Below are 20,997 nucleotides of genomic sequence, written 5' to 3'. Positions count from 1 at the left end.
TGTCTGCAGACTAATTTCCTAATTTGGAAAAAAAAAGTGGTAATAATAGATTACCTCTTTTTAAAGGGGTAAATTAATATTATAAAAACCCTGAGGCCCTAACATAAAAGGTTCCATATAAGTACTAAATTGAAAGTTTTGCTTTCCTTCTCCTTATTTGCTGCTTTGCAAATTCTGAATCAACTCATTAAATTTGTTATGCAACACATAATTTTTTATTATGATATAAAATTTTATTTATCTTTACTACAGTCCTAAGTGTTGAAGTTTTTTGACATAAATATTGTAAATTTGAAAATTTTAGCTTTTGTAAAAATAATTAACAATTTTCTCCATATTATTTCTATACAACTGAAGAAAGGTAAGTAGAGCTCTCTTACTTTGAGACTGCCAATGTAGTCCTACTTAAAAATACAGAGCACTAGTAGGAAAGAGGAATCCCTCATGGCATAGTGATTAAGTGCAACTGCTGCTAACCAAAAGGTCTGCAATTCAATCTACCAGGTGCCCCTTGAAAACTCTAAGGGGCAGTCCTACCCTGTCCTTTAGGCGAGCTATGAGTCAGAATTGACTCGACTGCAATGGGCAAGGCAATGCACAAGTAGAAAAGAAATTCGAATACAATAAATATTATACATATGTAATTTTATTGGAAACCCTGGTGCTGTAGTGGTTAAGTGCTACAGCTGCTAACCAAGAGGTCAGGAGTTCAAACCCACCAGGTGCTCCTTGGAAGCTCTATGGGGCAGTACTGCTCTGTCCTATAGATTCACTATGAGTCGGAATCAACTCGATGGCAGTGGGTGGTTTGGTTAGTGGGTAATGCTTATTGTCAAATAACTAATCAGAGTGAACCAGATATTGAAAGGAGCCCTGGTGGCACAGTGGTTAAGAGCTCTGCTGCTAACCAAAAGTCGGCAGTTCATACCTACCAGCCATACCTTGGAACCCCTGTGAGGCTGTTCTACTCTGTCCTATAGCATTACCGTGAGTTGGAATCAACTCGATGACAATGGGTTTGGATTGGTTTTTGGTTTAGATTGGAGGTTTGATTCCATGAAAAGGCACCTTAGAAGAAAAGACTGGCAATCTACTTCTGAAATATCAATCACTGAAAACCATATAGAACACAGTTCTACTCTCACACACAAAGGGTCATCAAGGGGCGGAGCTGACTCCAGGCAATTTGAAGGTACGTAAGTAGATACCTATTAGAGGGTAGTGGTGGTTCAATGGTCAAATTCTTTGTATGCCAGAGACCCAAGTTTGATCCCCAGCCCATGTACAGCATGTTCAACCAACACCTGATTGTCCTTTCAGGCTTGTGTGAGTCTTTAATGCTAAACATATTTCAGTGTAGCTTCCAGACTAAGACAAACTAGGAAGAAAGATCTAGCAATGTACTTTCAGAAATCAGACAATGAAAACCCTGTGGAACACAAGGGTTCCATCTGCAACCAATTATGGGGATGGCATAGGACCAGGTAGCGTTTCATTCCACTGTGGATAAGGTGGAAATATAACATGTAATATTAATTATTATTTATAATTAATTCATAGCATAATGCTAGGAATCTCAAGATTTTCATCTCCATGATGAGATTTTTTTTTCAAACTCCATGAGAAAGAATCCCCCCAAGAGTCTATCAATAGCTAGACCTCAGACCTATGCCCTGCAACATAAGAAAGCTGTATGAATTCTGCTTTTTCTTCTTTGCTGACAATTTCAACTTCATAACCTCTCTTTTTAAATCATGTTACCACCCATTACCTTCTTCAAAATTCTTCAATCTACAGTGTGAAACTCATCCTTGTTAGGTATGCGTTTTCTTGCTGGGAACCAGCTCACACATGCATGATTTCTTTTCATTGTAATCATTTTGAAAAAATAGAAGTGGAATGAGATGAAGCGTGTAAAAAAAAAAAAAAAGACCTAAAGAAAAGAAATTAAGTGCTAGTGATGTCTTCCTAACATTCATTTTTGCAGTGCAACAAGAATGGATTTCTGAAATTGATTCTGGGACTTCACTCTGGGTTACCTAGACACTGTGCTTGGTAGGACGAGGTCTCCCTTAAGCCCTCTGATTGTCAGATCACCTGTGTCTTTTGGTGGGATGCTGAGAATTTGGAGTTTGCATGCCCCTCCTTGGTAATTTCATCCTATTATGTTTCCCTTAAAGACTGTTTCTTTACCCATCCTGGATGACATTATGTCACTCTTCCAACCACTGTTATTTAATAGAGGCCAGTCAAGTCATACCAGTGTTTGCAGGTTTTCATTGTCACTAAGCCTTTGATTTACATTAAAAACAAAACAAAACTCTATATGTTCCCCAACTAATCAATGAAAAGAAGCCCTGGCAGTAGTGTGCTGATTAAAGCTCTGGTCTAATAATGGAAAGATCAGTGGTTTGAACCCACCAGCTGCTCCATAGGAGAAAGATGTGGCAATCTGCTTCCACAAAGATTTGTAGACTTAGGATTCTTATGGTGCAATTTTACTCTGCTTTATAGGGTCATTATGAGTGGAAATCTACTCAACAGAAACAGGTTATCTTTTCTTTTTTTTTGGTTACTTCTGAAAAAATTGACCAGTGAAAACCTTAGGAATAGCAGTGGAACATTGGCTGATATAGTGCTAGAAGATGAGCCCTTTGGGTTGTAAGACACTCAAAACATGACTAGAGAAGAGCTGCTGCCTCAAAGTAGAGTAGACCTTAATGACATGGATGCAGTAAAGGTTTAGGGACCTTCATTTGCTTATGTGGCATGACTCAAAATGAGAAGAAACAGCTGCATTCATTAATAATCAGAATGTGGAATGTACAAAGAATGTAGGAAAATTGGAAGTTGCCAAAAATGAAATAGAACCCATAAAGATCAACAACCTAGGCATTCATGACCTGAAATGGACTGGTATTGGCCATTTTGAATCAGATAATTATATGGTCTACTATGTCGAGAATGACAAATTGAAGGGTAATGGTGTCACATTCATCTCCAAAAAGAACATTTCCTAAAGTGCAATGCTGTCAGTGATAGGATAATCTCCATTCACCTACAAAGAAGACCAGTTAAAACAACTATTATTCAAATTTAACACCAATCACTAAAGCCAAAGATGAAGAAATTTAGCAGCTTCTGAAGTCTGAAACTGATCAAACATGCAATGAGGATGCATTGATAATTACTGGTGATTGGAATGCTAAAGTTGGAAACGAAAAAGGTTCAAAATATGGCCTTGGTGATAGAAACAATGCTGGCGATCACATGATAGAATTTTGTAAGACCAATGACTTCATAATTGCAAATACTTTTTTCAACAACATAAACAATGGTCATCACATGGACCTCACCAGATGGAATACACAGGAATCAAATTGATTATATCTGTGGAAAGAAAAGATGGAGAAGCTCAATATTATCATGCAGAAGAAGGCCAGAGGCTGACTGCAGAGCAGACCATCAATTGCTCATCTGCAAGTTCGAGTTGAAGCTGAAGAAAATTAAAACAAGTCCATGAGAACAGAAATATGACCTTAAGTATAACCCACCTGAATTTAGAGACCATCTCAAGAATAGATTTTTATACACTGAACACTAACGACTAAAGACCAGATTAGTTGTGAGATGACATCAAGGACATGATACATTAAGAAATCAAGAGGTCATTAAAAAGAAAGGAAAGAAATAAAAGACCAAAAAGGATGTCAGAAAAGACTCCAAAACTTGCTCTTGAACATTAAGTAGCAAGTGAGAGGAAGAAATGATGAAATAAAAGGGTTGAACAGAAGAATTCAAAAGGTGGCTTGAGAAGACAAAGTGTTATAATGAAATGTACAAAGACCTGGAGTTAGAAAGCCAAAAGGGAAGAACATGCTGGACATTTCTCAAGCTGAAAGAACTGAAGAAAAACTCAAGCCTCGAGATGCAATATCAAAGGATTCTACAGGGAAAATACTGAATGACAGAGGAAGTATCAAAAGAAGATGAAAGGAATACAGTCACTGTACCAAAAATAAATGGTTGGCATTCAGTCATTTCAGGAGGTAACATATGATCGAGAACTGACGGTACTGAAGGAAGAAATTCAAGCTGCCCTGAAGGTATTGGTGAAAAATAAGGCTCAGGAATTGACAGAATACCAATTGAGATGAGTCAACAAACAGACGCAGCTCTGGAAGTGCTCACTTGTCTATGTTAAAAAATTTGGAACACAGCTATCTGGTCAACTGACTGGAAAAGATCAATATTTGTGCCCATTCCAAAGAAAGGTAATCCAATAGAATGCAGGAATTATCAAACAATATTATTTCACGAGATCACTCAAAAGTAGTAGCATCACCACATGAACAGGCAACTGCTATAAATTCAAGATAGATTCCAAAGAGGACTTGGAACAAGAGATATTGCTGATGTCGGATGGATCTTGGCTGAAAGCACAGAATACCAGAAATATCTTTACTTGTGTTTTATTGACTACGTGGATCATAACAAATTATGGATAACATAGCGAAGAATGGAAATTTCGGAACACTTAATTGTGCTCATGAGGAGCCTGTACATAGACCAAGAGCCAGTCCTTTGAACAGAACAAAAGGATACTGCATGGTTTAAATCAGGAAAGGTGTGCGTCACTGTTGTATCCTTTCACCATACTTATACAACCTGTAGCAAACCCTGGTAGCATAGTGGTTAAGTGCTAAGGTTGCTAACCAAAAGGTTGGCAGTTCAAATCTACCAGGTGCTCCTTGGAAACTCTGTGGAGCAGTTCTACTCTGTTCTATAGGGCCGCCATGAGTCAGAATCAACTCGACAGCAATGGGCTGGGCTGTACAACCTGTAAGCTGAGCAAATAATTTGAAAGCTGGACTATACGGAGAACAATTTGGCAACAGAATTGGAGGAAGACTCATAAACAACCTGCGATATGCAGATGACACAACCTGAAAGACTACAAACGTGAAGGAGACTTGAAGCACTTACTGTTTACAACCTTGTTTGTTGAAAGCTGATGAAGATCAAAGACTACAATCTTCAGTATGGATTGCACCTCAACATAAAGAAAACAAAAATCGTCACAAATGGGCCAATAATCAACATCTTTATAAAAAAAAAAAAAGGAGGGGGGAGAATATTGAAGTTGTCAAGGATTTCATTTTACTTGGATCCATAATCAACACCCATGGAAGTTTCATTCAAAAAATCAAATGTACTGCATTGGGCAAATCTGCTGCAAAAGACCTCTTTACAGTGTTAAAAAGCAAAGATGTCACTTTGAGGACTAAGGAACTCCTGATCCAAGCCGTGGTATTTTCAATTGCCTCATTTGAATGTGAAAGCTGTACAATGAATAAGGAAGGTGGAAGAAGAATTGATGTCTTTGAATTATGGTGTTGGTGAGGAATATTGAATATACCATGGACTGCTAGAATAACAAAAAAAAAAAATTGTTTCAGAAAAAGTAAAGCCAGAATGATCCTTAGGAGCAAGGGTGGTGAGACTTTGTCTCATGTACTCTGGAGATGTTATTAGGAGGCATCAGTCCCTGAAGAAGGACATCATGCTTGGTAAAGTAGAAACAGGGTCATCAAACATGAGGAAGACCCTCAGTGAGATAGACTGACACTGTGGCTGCAACAATGTGCTCCAGCATAGCAAAGATTGTGAGGATGGTGAAGGGCCAGGCAGCATTTCCTTCTGTTGTGGAAAGGGGTCACTACGAATAGGAACCAAATTGAGGACACCTAACAATAACAACACACATGCTGTGTTTTGCAAATTGCCTTATAAAATTCCAGGTCATTAAATATTCTTTAATTATAATATCTGTGTGGTATTTCACTCTATGAGATGCTAAAATTTATTTTCTTGAGATGTTCTCTCAATTCAGGAGGGATATATTTAAAGTCATACTTTGGCTCTTGTGGACTTGTTTTAATTTTCTTCTGTTTCAACTTGCATATGAGCAATTGATGTCTGTTTGGAAGTTGCCCCCTGGCCTTGTTCGGACTGATGATATCAAGCTTCTCTGTTATCTCTTTCCACGGATGTAGTCAATTTTTACATGCATATTCCAGTGAGGTCCAGGCGATTGTGTTGTTGGAAAAAGGAATTTCAGATTAATAAGTCACTGGTCTTGCAGAACTCTGTTATGTGATCTCCAGTGTCATTTCTGTCACTGAGGCTGTATTTTCCAACCACTGATCCTTTTTCTTCTTGTTTTCAACTTTTGCATTCTAATTACCAGTAATTATCAACGCATCTTGATTGCATGTTTGATCAATTTCTGACTGCAGCAGTTTGTAAAAAGCTCCAATTCCTTCATCTTTAGCATTTGTGATTGGTGCGTAAATCAGAATAATAGCTGTTTAAACTGGTCTTCATTGCAGGAGTATGGTTATTATCCTATCGTTGATCTCTTTAAACTTTTAAAAACAAAGATGTTACGTTGATGATTAAGGTGTGCCTGACCCAAGCCATGGTATTTTCAATTGCTTTAATATGCATCCTAATTCAGATCTTTTGTACACTTACTAATCCTTAAACAGTGTCTAATAAAATTGAAGGTTAATGTACATTTGGGCGATGTCTGACTGCATATACTTCCATGGTCCCAAAAGGTTGTAATAGAGTTCAGAAATCCCAATCTGGAGTGGGACATAGTGGATTTACTTTGCTAAGTACAGCGATCAGATCTGTCTCTCACTAGCTCTCTGGGTCCTGAGTCTGCTCTGGGGTGGCAGGGGTAGGGGGTCCTGGAGCACATTCACAGCTACCTGTCCCACCGAACTCTCCTTAGACAGGGGCCACGTAGACGCCTCCAGAGCTGCTGAGATGGATGCCCTGCTGAGGCCGCTGACTCACTGGCCTGGGTACCCTGCACATGACATTCAGGTCTGAGGCCGCTGCTCCAACCACGCTGGTGGCTCCTAAGCTGTCCAGGTTGTGGCAGTGGTGAGAGGAGGAGGAGAAAAGGTGAATGGGGGAGGAGGCAGAGATGGAGGAGCAGGTAAAGGAGTGCTGGGCAGGGCTGGAAGAGTTTAAAGCCCATTAGATGGTGTGGGGAGGACAGGCAGGGAGGAAGGAAGGGAAGGGAACTGGAGGCAGGCAGACCACTGGAAGGCCGGGGCTTGACTCTTGGAGAATGGGAGATGACCACACAGGAATGGCAGCAGCAGAGCCGAAGTGTTCGAGCAGTCCCTTGGTGTGGTGGCATTGGTGGCATGTGCCCAAGGCCTGCCCAGTGACTGTCCTTTGTGTCTCTTTCCTATGTAATATGGTGTTAAACAATGTCCAAATCACGTAACATCCGATTTCACAGAACTTATGGTGCATATTAGGTGACACAAGCTTGGGTGTATGTATATGTACATATATATATTTACATCAAACCTACCAGTAAGCAGTAATCTTCTATATCCCTAATAACATACTTAATCCTAATGTCAGTTTGTCTGAAACTGATATAGCTAAAAAAAAAAATTAGCTATTCCTGGTTTATTCTGATGAACATAATTCTTATATATGTTTCTCCATTATTTTGCATTCAACATTTCTGTGTCCTAATACTTTAGGCGGAAACCCTGGTGGTATAGTGGTTAAGTGCTATGGCTGCTAACCAAAAGTTTAGCAGTTCGAATCCACCAGGCGCTCCTTCGAAACTCTATGGGGCAGTTCTACTCTGTCCTACGAGGTCACTATGAGTTGGAATGGACTCTACGGCAATGAGTTTAATACTTTAGGAATTTCTGTCTTAAATATTACACAGTTTGATTTTGTTTTTAAAGCCTATGTAACAAAAAAAAATTTATAGTGAAAAAAAGCTATTTCATTGTTAACAGAATTTAATTGTTATTATTGATGTTTGAACTTGTTTTTGTTGACTTAATTTTTGTGTTCTAGTTGTTTAAACTTTTTCCCCATTTATTTCTCTGTACTGCTTTGACAATTGCATATTCTATTTCTAGTCTTTAAGTAATCACCCTTGAAATTTTACCATGAATAGTTTAAATTAAAACATAAAAAAAAAAAAAAATTTTCTTAACTCTTCTCCTGAGCCATACAAGGACCTTAAATATAACCAGTTGGATTCCACCTCACTTACATGCCAATGCTGTATAAATTTTAATCCTGTCATATTATCATCATCATGGATGATATACTACAAATATTTCTTGGATTTTATACACTTTTTTGCAATTTTATTTGTTAGATGTCCCATCTGTGTTTCAGATGAGTTCCCCCTCCTTCCCCCCTTCTCCTTAAGTACATTGTTTAAAAGTTTCTTCAGTATATCTGTCTGGGTGGTAAATTTTCATTGACTGTGCTCATTTTAAATATTTCTCCTCTTGCTCCTGTTCTTGAAAGATACACTTGTTGAGTTAAAATTGTACATTTCAGTTATTATCTGTCAATATTTAGAATGAACTATTTCACGATATACTAACTGTCATTTTTACAGTTCACACTTGTAAAAACTTTTTTTTCTAATTATTAATTTTTGTGATGGGGAGGGAGTTGCTACGTGCTCTGTTGATTTCTCTTAGTTTGTTTTAAGTCAATCTTTGTTGCATTTAACTCTGCTGCCATTGAGTCAATTCTGACTCATCAGCAGTTGGAATCTACCCTGCCGCTCCTTGGAAACCCTATGGGGCACTTCTACTCTGTCCTAGAGAGTCGCTACGAGTTGTTGAATTTGATGCCTTGTCTTTGTTTTATTTTCCACCATTTTTTGTTGTTTTTAGTACATTTCAACTCATGATAACCCTATGTATGTAGGGAGCACTGCTCCATAAAGTTTTTTTTTATATATATACTTTTATTGTGCTTTAAGTGAAAGTTTACAAATCAAGTCAGTCTCTCACATAAAAACTTATATACACCTTGCTTCATACATCCAATTACTCTCACCCTAATGAGACAGCCCGCTCTCTCCCTCCACTCTCTCTTTTCGTGTCCATTTCGCCAGCTTCTAACCCCCTGCACCCTCTCATCTCCCCTCCAGGCAGGAGATGCCAACATAGTCTCAAGTGTCCACCTGATCCAAGAAGCTCACTCCTCACCAGCATCCCTCTCCAACCCATTGTCCAGTCCAATCCATGTCTGAAAAGTTGGCTTCGGCAATGGTTTCTGTCCTGGGCCAACAGAAGATCTGGGGGCCATGACCACTGGGGTCCTTCCAGTCTCAGTCAGACCATTAAGGCTGGTCTTTTTCTGAGAATTTGGGGTCTGCAAAACACTGTTCTCCTGTTCCCTCAAGGGTTCTCTGTTGTGTTCCCTGTCAGGGAAGTCATCGTATGAAGCTGGGCACCATCTAGTTCTTCTGGTCTCAGAATGATGTAGTCTCTGGTTCTTGTGGCCCTTTCTGTCTCTTGGACTCGTAATTACCTTGTGTCCTTGGTGTTCTTCATTCTCCTTTGATCCAGGTGGGTTGAGACCAATTGATGCATCTTAGATAGTTCCTTGCTAGGGTTTAAGACCCCAGATGGCACTCTTCAAAGTGGGATGCAGAATGTTTTCTTAATAGATTTTATTATGGCAATTGACTTAGATGTCCCCTGAAATCATGGTCCCCAAACCCCTGACCCTGCTACACTGACCTTGGAAGCATTCAGTTTATTCAGGAAACTTCTTTGTTTTTGGTTTAGTCCAGTTGTGCTGCCTCCCCTGTATTGTGTATTGTCTTTCCCTTCACCTAAAGCAGTTCTTATTTACCTTCTAATTAGTGAATACCCCTCTCCCACTCTCCCTCCCTTCCTCCTTTCGTAACCACAAAAGAATGTTTTCTTCTCAGTTTAAACTATTTTTCAAGTTCTTATAACAGTGGTCTTATACAATATTTGTCCTTTTGCAACTGACTAATTTCACTCAGTATAATGCCTTCCAGGTTCCTCCACGTCATGAAATGTTTCACAGATTCCTCACTGTTCTTTATTGATGCATAGTATTCCATTGTGTGAATATACCATAATTTATCCATTCATCTGTTGATGGGCACCTGGTTGCTTCCATCTTTTTGCTATTAAACAGTGCTGCAATAAACATGGGTGTGCATATATCTGTTCATGTAGAGGCTCTTATTTCTCTAGGATATATTCCAAGGAGTGGGATTGCTGGATCCTATGATAGCTCTATTTCTAGCTTTTTAAGGAACCGCCAAATTGATTTCCAAAGTGGTTGTACCATTTTACATTCCAACCAGCAGTGTATAAGTGTTCCAATCTCTCCACAGCCTCTCCAACATTTATTATTTTATGTTTTTTGGATTAATGCCACCCTTGTTGGAGTGAGATGAAATCTCATTGTAGTTTTGATCTGCATTTCTCTAATGGCTAATGATCGTGAATATTTCCTCATGTATCTGTTAGCTACCCGAATGTCTTCTTTAGTGGCATGTCTATTCATATCTTTTGCCCATTTTTTAATAGGGTTATTTGTCTTTTTGTAGTTGAGTTTTTGCACTATCCTGTAGATTTTATAGATCAGACACTGATCAGAAATGTCATAGCTAAAAACTTTTTCCCAGTCTATAGGTAGTCTTTTTACTCTTTTGATGAAGTCTTTGGATGAACATAGGTGTTCAGTTTTTAGGAGCTCCCAGTTATCTAGTTTTTCTTCTGCACTCTTGATAATGTTTTGTATACTGTTTATGCCATGTATTAGGGCTCCTAACATTGTTCCTATTTTTTCTCCCATGATCTTTATGTTTTAGATTTTATATTTAGGTCTTTGATCCATTTTGAGTTAGTTTTTGTGCATGGAGTAAGGTATAGGTCTTGTTTCATTTTTTGCAAATGGATAACCAGTTATGCCAACACCATTTCTTAAAAAGACTGTCTTTTCCCCATTTAACTGTTTGGACCCTTTGTCAAATATCAACTGCTTATATGTGGATGGATTTATGTTTGGATTCTCAATTCTGTTCCATTGGTCTATGTATCTGTTGTTATACCAGTACCAGGCTGTTTTGAGTACTGTGGTGGTATAATAGGTTCTAAAATCAGGTAAAGTAAGGCCTCCCACTTTGTTCTTCTTTTTCAGTAATGCTTTATTTATCTGGGGCCTCTTTCCCTTCTGCATGAAGTTGGTGATTTCTTTCTCCATCCCTTTAAAGAATGTTGTTGGAATTTGGATAGGAATTGCATTAAATGTATAGATCCCTTTTGGTAGAATAGACATTTTTATAATGTTAAGTCTTCCTATCCATGAGCAAGGTAATTTTTTCCACTTTTGTAAGTCTCTTTAGGTTCCTTGCAGAACTGTGCTGTAGTTTTCTTTGTATAAGTCTTTTACATCTCTGGTAAGATTTATTCCTAAGTATTTTATCTTCCTGGGGGCTACTGTAAATGGCATTGATTTGGTGATTTCCTCTTCAATGTTCTTTTTTGTTGGTGTAGAGGAATACAACTGATTTTTCTATGTTTATCCTGTATCCTGATACTCTGCTGAACTCTTCTACTAGTTTCAGTAGTTTTCTGGGGGATTCCTTAGGGTTTTCTGTGTATAAGATCATGTCATCTGCAAATAGAGATACTTTGACTTCTTACTTGCCAGTCTGGATGCCCTTTATGTCTTTATCTAGCCTAATTACTCTGGCTAGGACCTCCAGCACAATGTTGAATAAGAGCAGTGATAAAGGGCATCCTTGTCTGGTTTCTGATCTCAGTGGGAATGTTTTCAGGCTCTCTCTATTTAGGGTGATGTTGACTGTTGGCTTTGTATCAATGCCCTTTATTATGTTGAGGAATTTTTCTTCTATTCCTATTTTGCTGAGAGTTTTTATCATGAGTAGGTGTTGAACTTTGTCAAATGCCTTTTCTGCATCAGTTGATAAAATCATGTGATTCTTGTCTTTTGTTTTATTTATGTGGTGCATTACATTATTTGTTTTTCTAATGTTGAACCATCCTTGCATACCTGGTATGAATCCCATTTGGTCATGGTGAATTCTTTTTTGATATGTTGTTGAATTCTATTGGCTAGAATTTTGTTGAGGATTTTTGCATCTATGTTCATGAGGGGTATAGGTCTATAATTTTCCTTTCTTGTGGTATCTTTACCTGGTTTTGGTATCAGGGATATGGTGGCTTCGTAGAATGAGTTTGGTAGTATTCTGTCCTTTTCTATGCTCTGAAATACCTTTTGTGGTAGTGGTGTTAACTCTTCTCCGAAAGTTTGGTAGAAAGTGGAAGTGAAGCAGTCAGGACCAGAGCTTTTTTGGTTGGGAGTTTTTTGATTACCTTTTCAATTTCTTCTTTTGTTATGGATCTATTTAGTTTTTCCAGCTCTGTTTGTGTTAGTTTAGGTAGATAGTGTGTTTCTAGGAATTCATCCATTTCTTCTATGTTTTGAAATTTGTTAGAGTACAATTTTTCATAGTAATCCGATATGATTCTTTTAATTTTAGTTGGATCTATTGTAATATCGCCTATCTCATTTCTTATTCGGGTTATTTGCTTCCTCTCCTGTTTTTCTTCTGTCAGTTTGGCCAGTGGTTTATCAATTTTGTTGATTTTCTCAAAGATTCAGCTTTTGGTCTTGTTAATTCTTTCAACTGTTTTTCTGTTTTCTGTTTCATTTAGTTCAGCTTTAATTTTTATTATTTGTTTTCCTCTGGTGCCTGTGGGTTTCTTTTGTTGTTCTCTATTTGTTCAAGTTGTAGGGATAATTCTTTGATTTTTGCCCTTTCTTCTTTTTGGATGTGTGCATTTATTGATATAAATTGGCCTCTGAGCACCACTTTTGCTGTGTCCCAAAGGCTCTGATAGGAGGTGTTTTCATTCTCATTGGATTCTATGAATTTCTTTATTCCATCCTTAATATCTTCTATAATCCAGTCTTTTTTGAGCAGGGTATTGTTCAGTTTCCAAGTGTTTGATTTCTTTTCCCTGCTTTTCCTGTTATTGATTTCCACTTTTATGGCCTTCTGGTCAGAGAAGATGCTTTGTAATATTTCTATGTTTTTGGATTCTGCTAAGGCTTGCTTTATGACCTAATATGTGGTCTATTCTAGAGAATGTTCCATGTGCACTAGAAAAGAAAGTATTCATGGTTGCTGTTGGGTGGAGTGTTCTGTATATGTCTATGAGGTCAAGCTGGTTGATTGTGGCATTTAGATGTTCCGTGTCTTTATTGAGCTTCTTTCTAGATGTCCTGTCTTCAACAAAAGTGTTGTATTGAAGTCTACTACTATTATTGAGGAGCTGTCTATCTCACTTTTCAATGCTGATAGAGTTCGTTTTATGTATCTTGCAGCCCTGTCATTAGGTGCATAAATATTTAATATGGGTATATATTGTTGGTGTACTGTCCCTTTAATCATTATATAGTGTCCTTCCTTATCCTTTCTTATGGATTTCACTTTAAAGTCTATTTTTTCAGAGATTAGTATTGCCACTCCTGCTCTTCTTTGATTGTTGTTTGCTTGATATATTTTTTTCCATCCTTTCAGTTTTAGTTTGTGCCTCTAAGTCTAAGGTGTGTCTGTTGTAGGCAGTATATAGACGGATTGTGTTTTTTATCCAGTCTGAGACTCTCTGTCTCTTTAGTGGTGCATTTAGTCCATTTACATTCAGGGTAATTATGGATAGGTATGAATTTAGTGCTATCATTTTGATGTCTTTTTTGTGTGTGTGTTGTTGATCGTTTCTTTTTCCCACTTAATTTTATGTGCTGAGTAGATTATCTTTATATAATGTCCTTTCCTCATATTTGTTGCTGTTGATTTCGTTTCTGCTGAGTCTCTATTTTTTTCTTGTATTTTATTTTGATGAGTAGGATAGTTTGTCACCTTTGTGGTTACCTTATTATTTACCACTGTTTTTCTAAATTTAAACCTAATTTTTATTTCTTTGTATCACTGTATCTTCCTTTCCGTATGGAAGGTGTATGATTACATTTCTCAGTCCCTCTTTATTATTCTGATGTTGTCTTCTTTTATATAATAACATCAGTGTTACCCTGTTTGTGTTTTTTTTTATAATCATGCTTTTTTTTTTTTTTAATTTCCCTGTCTGCGTTTACTTCTGGTTCCTCTGCCTAATGTTCCAGTCTTGGGTTGATACCTGATATTATTGATTTTCTAACCAAAGAACTCCCTTTAGTATTTCTTGTAGTTTTGGTTTATTTTTTATGAATTCCCTAAAATTGTGTTTATCTGGAAATGTCTTAATTTCACCTTCATATTTAAGAGACAGTTTTGATGGATATGATTCTTGGCAGGCAATTTTTTTCCTTCAGTTTTTTAAATATGTCATCCCATTGCCTTCTTGCCTGCATGGTTTCTGCTGAATAATCTGAGTTTATTCTTATTGGCTCTCCCTTGTAGGTGACTTTTCATTTATCCCTCGCTGCTCTTATAATTCTCTCTTTATCTTTGGTTTTGGCAAGTTTGATTATAATATGTCTTGGTGACTTTCTTTTAACATCTACCTTATGTGGAGTTCTAGAAGCATCTTGGATAGATATCGTCTCATCTTTCACAATATCAGGGAAGTTTTCTGCCAACAAATCTTCAACAATTCTCTCTGTGTTTTCTGTTATCCCTCCCTGTTCTGGCACTCTAGTCACTCATAGGTTATTTCTCTTGATAAAGTCCCACATGATTCTTAAGGTTTCTTCATTTTTTTTAAATTATTTTATTTGATTTTTCTTCAAATATATTAGTGCCAAGTGATTTATCTTTGAGTTCAGAAATTCTAGCTTGTACTTGCTCAATTCTGTTGTTCTGATTTTCTATTGAGTTGCCTACTCCTGTAATTTTATTGTTAATCTTCTGAATTTCTGATTGGTGCCTGTCTATGGATTTTTCCAGCCTATTAAACTTTTCATTATGTTCCTGAATAATCTTTCTAATTCTTCAATTGCTTTATCTGTGTGTTCCTTGGCTTGTTCTCTATATTGTTTCATTTCCTTCCTGATGTCTTGAAGTTTTCTGTATATTAGACTTTTGTATTCTGGTTCTGGTAATTCCAGGAATGCACTTTCATCTAGAAGATCCCTGGATTCTTTGTTTTGAGAGTCTGTTGAGGTGATCATGGTCTGTTTCTTTATGTAACTTGATATTGACTGTTGTCTCTGAGCCATCTATAAGTTATTGTATTAGTTTATGCTTGCTTACTGTGTTGTAGCTGCTTTGTTTTGTTTTGGTATATCCCTATGGGTCGCTTGAGTGAGCTGGCTTGATTATATTTGCCTTTGGAGCTCTGACATCCTGTCCCCAGATGGCTAGAACTCTTATCAGTTATATCAGACTAGGAGTCCATTCAGTTTTCTTGTATGATTTCAGCTCAGGTTTCCTGGTAGCTGATCATCAACAGTGTGGTGCAGTCTCCATCCTACAGTCTTAGGGGGACAGGGCTGATTGGCATATATACCAGTATCTGATTGCAGCAAGGGGTCACACTCCAAACAAGGCAGGGGGCTGAGAATGGACCCCTGAGTGTCCCTGAGGAAAGCACGCCCCTGTTCCCTAGAGTGTGCAGGTGGGTGGGCTCTGCAGACAGACCACAGGCACCCAAAGCTTTTGTTTGTAAGGACTGGGAGGTACCAGTTATCTTTGGCCCCATGTCACGCATGGCTGCATGACCTGAGTGGAGTTACCAGCCCTTAGGTCCCCGATGTGGGTAGGTGATGATCTATTTCAATATGCAAAGCAACGTCAAACATCATACACCCACCCCTCCACCGCACAGCTGAAATGGTTGGAGTCTGCCAACAAGGGCCTATTCTCCTGAAATAGACCACACAGGTCCATGCAGAAGGGGAAGGTGCTCAAAGTCCACAGACGGTTTGTGCCTGTACAGTAGCTGTGTCTGTCCTGAGCTCCCCTGGTTAGTAAAGCTAGCAAATTATGTTTTCCCCAAATGCAAATTTTTTCCCTTCCCCAAAGCTGGGAGGCTGGCTCTAGTTGCTCAATAGGGCCTGTCTCTGGTCCAGGGAATTCAGCCACTGAAGCCAGTTTGTGGGAGGGGGGCACGTTAAATGTATGCAAGTACTTAGCTTTTGCTGAGAGCGCCATTCTCCTCAGGTTCTGGAGGTGTGAGTAGGCTGTGTGGCTGGCTGCATCTCCCTGAGGAAACTGCAGCCGAATGCTAGTACCAGCCCACCGCTGCCACTGCTCGGGGAATGGTGCCTGAGGGCTCCCCACCTTTCAGGTCCGGTAACTCCTCTCCACTTCTGAGTAGTCTCTTTCTCCCCTGCCCCTCAGTTCATTTTCTAAGCTTGCCTTTGAAGCTCAGGGCTCCCAGCTGGTCACAAATATACTCGTTTCGCTTGTTTTTTGGGGTCTTTGTTGTAAAGACAGCTTGCCGGAAGCGTCTGTCCATTTTGCCATCTTGGCTCCGCCTCCTTAAGGTTTTGAAGGCTGTGACCTTTTAGAATCAGATTGCCACACCTGTTTTCTGAGGTGCTTGTAAGTGGGTTTGAACCACTAGTAATTCAGCACATAACCATGTGTGCGGAGCCTTGGTGGCACAGTGGTTAAGAACTACAGTTGCTAACCAAAAGATTATGGGGCAGTTCTACTCTGTTCTATAAGGTCGCTATGAGACAGAATCAATGCATGACAATGGGTTTGGTTTTGGGGTTTAACCATTTGCATCACCCAGTATGTCTAAATGTGAATTACCTTTAATCATTCTGTTTGGGTTTCCAGTTTTAGATAGACCTGTTCGTGAAATTTTCCAGTTGCAATCTATTCAAACTTTGTAAATTAAAATAATCTAAACATAAGCAAATATTTAAATCAATTTTACCAAATGATGTACCATTGATGGTATAAGAAAAGGTATTAAATATATATTAATAGAGTATTTGACTCTTATAATGTCAGACAAATTAAAGCTTATGAATATGGCACAGTGTTTAAGAGCTTGGCTGCTAACTAAAAGGTCGGTAGTTTGAATCTACCAGCTGCTCCTTGGAAATAATATAGGGCTGTTCTATTCTGTTCTATAGGGTCACTACGAGTCAGAATCAACTTCATGGCAACTGACTCGGTATGGTTATATAAGGGGCTTTAACCTCTTTTCTATGTATATTTTTCTAATGCAGTTGTAAGCATTTATTCAATGATTTATCAAAATCCATTTTTAAGCATAGCAGAATTTCTGGCCAAATCCATTAAAGAAAACCCAAGAAAAACCACATCTTTATTTTTGTTTGTTTGTTTTGTTGTTGTTGTTTTTCTGCATCAATTTTATAAATTTTATTTAATTGCATATTTCCATGTAATTGGGCTACTAATTGATTTTTATAAAGCAGAGTAAGTGTTGCCAATTGTAGTTTATTATTTAGTCCAAATAAGAACTTATATATGTTATATTTTATATTGTTATCAGGAGGAATCAGTCCCTGGAGAAGGACATCATGTTTGGTAGAGTACAGGGTCATTGAAAAAGAGGAAGACCCTCAGCAAGATGGATTGACACAGTAGCTGCAGCAATGGGCTTAGCCATGGTGAAAGACTGGGCAGTGTTTCATTCTGTGGTACAAGGAGTCACTATGTGTCGGAACCAACTCAATGGCACCTCATAACAACAACATATGCTATATTAAGTAGAATGAGCCCTGATGGTGAAGTGGTTAAGGGTTTGGCTGCTAACCAAAGGTCAATGGTTTCAACCCACCAGCTGCTCCTCAGGAAAAAGATGTGGCAGTCTGCTTCCGTGAAGATTTTCAGTCTTGGCACTATGGAGCCAGTTCTACTCTGTCCTACTGGGTAGCTATGAGTCAAAATCAACTCAACAGCAGGGGGTTGGTTGGTTTGTTTCTGGCTGATATTACATAGATAATGAAACAACTAATTAATTGTAGACCAATTGTGCACTCTAAAATTGACTTTATTTGTACTATCAATGAAACTCTAGATCTTAAGAATATGAGGGCCTTTTCCATGCCTAAGGCAGACTAACAAATACTCATGAAGAAGAGAAAACAAATATACTTTAAAATTATTACAAAGATTCACACTGAATTATTAAGCAATCATATTTCAATTTCCTATTTTAAAATTCAAAATATGTTTTTCTCCTTTCTTTTCTCTTCATTTTATTTCTTTCATAAAGAAAGTATTCTTTCTATCAAGGCATGATTGCTTAAATAATTATAAATCATTTTTAAAGTGAAGTAGTAAGATATATTCTCAAAGGATTGAAAACAGAACAAAACAGAGTTAAATATAAAAATGAAAAAATGGAAGAAATTTATCCTGTCTGGGTTGCTAATAATAGAATATGAAAGACAGGAAAGTCTTAGATTTTAAATCCTAGTACAAAATAGTGAAACTATTGATTTCAAGTGATTTTTAGTTTCTTCTAAATACTGTAGTTTTCACTAACCCTTGCTGTATTTTAAATTGTGTATTTTGGAAGATTCAAATTCAAAATGAAGAAGTAAATATATTTTGAATATTATTTTAAAATATGGGAAGGTATTTATAGTCTTCATATGTAGGAATACTTTGCAGGGAATTAATGGGGCAGACATCTACTCTACATATCTATGCAAGACTGAAGGCATGTCCAAAGAAAACAATAACTTCATAGAGTCTTATATGCTAAAACACTATGACAATTTTCCATCCAAGTTGAATTTCTATTTACTATCTAATCTGTTAGCAGGAGCCCTGGTGGGACAGAGGTTAAGCTCTTGGCTGCTAATTGAAAGGTCAGTGGTTGGAATCCACCAGCTGCTCTGCAGGAGAAAAAATGTGGCAGTCTCCTATAAAGATTTACAGCCTTGGAAACCCTATAAGGCAGTCCTACTCTGTCCTATACAGTTGCTATTAGTTGGAATAAACTCGACGGCAACAGGTTTTTTTGTATTTTTTTGCTACCATACATAACATTATATCTCATTTTCTAAATTGGATTCAAAAGTATGTATTGCGTGGGTTGCCTACAGATAAAAAAAAAAGAATTATAATACTTGTAGTTTGAAACATCTAATAAGATAGTTTATACACAGTTGAGTATGAGGTCAGTAAACCATAAAAAATGGAAGCAATGTGTGTAAAGAGTAGTGAGTAGAAATGTTTAAATTCTTGCAGGGCAAATATTCCATTTATATATTTAGACTTTTATTGTTACCTTTCTCATAAACTAAAAATGAGCTGTTCATAAAGTTTGATGATATCTGAAAATCTAGTTTATTTGGAAGAATACTCTATCACCTCTAGCTTATTTATTTTGTTTATTTGCTCTAAGTTCAGGAAAAAAAAATCATTGCACAACTTAAACCACCATATGCCGAAGATGTAAAGAATACTCTCAGAGCAATAAATGGCTGTTTGTTTTTCTCACTCTCTTTCCAATTTCATATTACAGCTTTAATTTCCCCCCTGAAACCAAGAACACATACTGTTCCATGGAACTCTAAGGTTTAAATCATGATTTTTTTCCCTTCTCATGTTATGTTTTAAGGTTGGGATTCCATCGTAAATATCAGTATTGTCATCTGGATCTGATTAAAATGTAATGGATAGGCAGTTTTGGAAAATGACCTACTCTTTTTGCCTATTAGTAAATAATATTGCTTATTCTTTACACAGATCACAAAAATTCTATAACACCCAGTAAAACAATGGTCTTTAAAAACATGCCCAGCCTTGTTTAGAAAGTTTGATTTTCATAGTTTAATTCAGCCTGATTATTTTCATTGTTTTTTACAATAATAGCCATGAGATTACCTACTGACATAAAACATTTTAAACATCCATAATTAAAACCTCCAGGGGGAAAAGACAATAAAACTTCAAAACTAATTTAAAGCTTTGCAGTAATATTTTACTGCCAAAGAAAGCAGATAAGAATTTTACACTGTGCTGAAAACTGCAGGTAATTAATTCCCATGGCAGAAAAGTAAAGGAAAAGCACATTCCATATTCTCAGGGCAATGTGTAAAAGGAATCTGGAGTTGTTCCTGCTAGGTTTCAGCATTAACCTGTATGAGAGACATAAGGTAGATTAAACCAGAACCCAAACTCGTTGCTGTCGAGTCGGTTCCGACTCATAGCCACCCTATCTGACAGAGTAGAACTGCCCCATAGGGTTTCCAAGGAGCAGCTGGTATATATGAACTGCTGACATTTTGGTTAGCAGTCGAGCTCTTACCCACTGCACCACAAAGGCTCCTAGCGTAGATTAGAGGGGAAAATTGTGAAAGTACGTGTTACTTTCTATGCCAGCAAAAAATCATCCAGAATGAGGGGGAAAAAAATCTTAGTAATTCACAAAAGGTCTTTGTAAAGTGTCTGAGTTCTTTATTAATTTTACTTTCAGCCAATGGTTTGCCTTTACTTCCGCTACCCTAATCTCCTAACTCACTTGCATTTAACTTCAAGGTTAAGAATGTCAGTGGACTTCACTCTATCTTCCTAAATGAAAGACTAGAACTTTCTTCCCTCTAATATATGTAACTCTGATTTTTCTTCTCTTTTAGTTTTTTTTTTTTTTTCCCAAAGGTTACTTTATGGTACTCTATAATTTAGGGAAATATATGTGATATCATGAATCCTGAAAGTTGTAAAATGAAGTTGGTTGGGGGAGGGTTAAGTAGGAGAAGACTGGGCCTGCATACTATTAACTAGGAAAACTTTTAATATTTCTGGGTTTTGCCAAGACTTGACTATTTCAAACCTCTGCAATGTTTGATATATCAAGGGGGAATATACTAAACGATACACCAGGGGAGCTAGACACTATCACAGCAGCATACACATGGCGTTTATATAATATATACTTTCTTTAAATTCTTTGCAAGTAGCATTCAGGTGGGCAATGTTCTAAACTCATGATGTGGCCACTTGTAGAATGATAAAAATATGTTTGTATCAGTGAAAATCTACATTTTGAAATATAATAGCCTCCCAAACACTCCTGCTTGATAAGGACATTGTTGCATATATTTAAAGAATTTATGAGAACAGAAATTGGATGAACAAAATACAATATCTGATCGTACTTCAGGGTAAAAATTCATCAGATGACTAAAAGG

This window comes from Elephas maximus, chromosome 5, assembly GCF_024166365.1.
Source record: "Elephas maximus indicus isolate mEleMax1 chromosome 5, mEleMax1 primary haplotype, whole genome shotgun sequence".
Classification (NCBI taxonomy): Eukaryota; Metazoa; Chordata; class Mammalia; order Proboscidea; family Elephantidae; genus Elephas; species Elephas maximus.
This window is presented reverse-complemented; position numbering follows the sequence as displayed.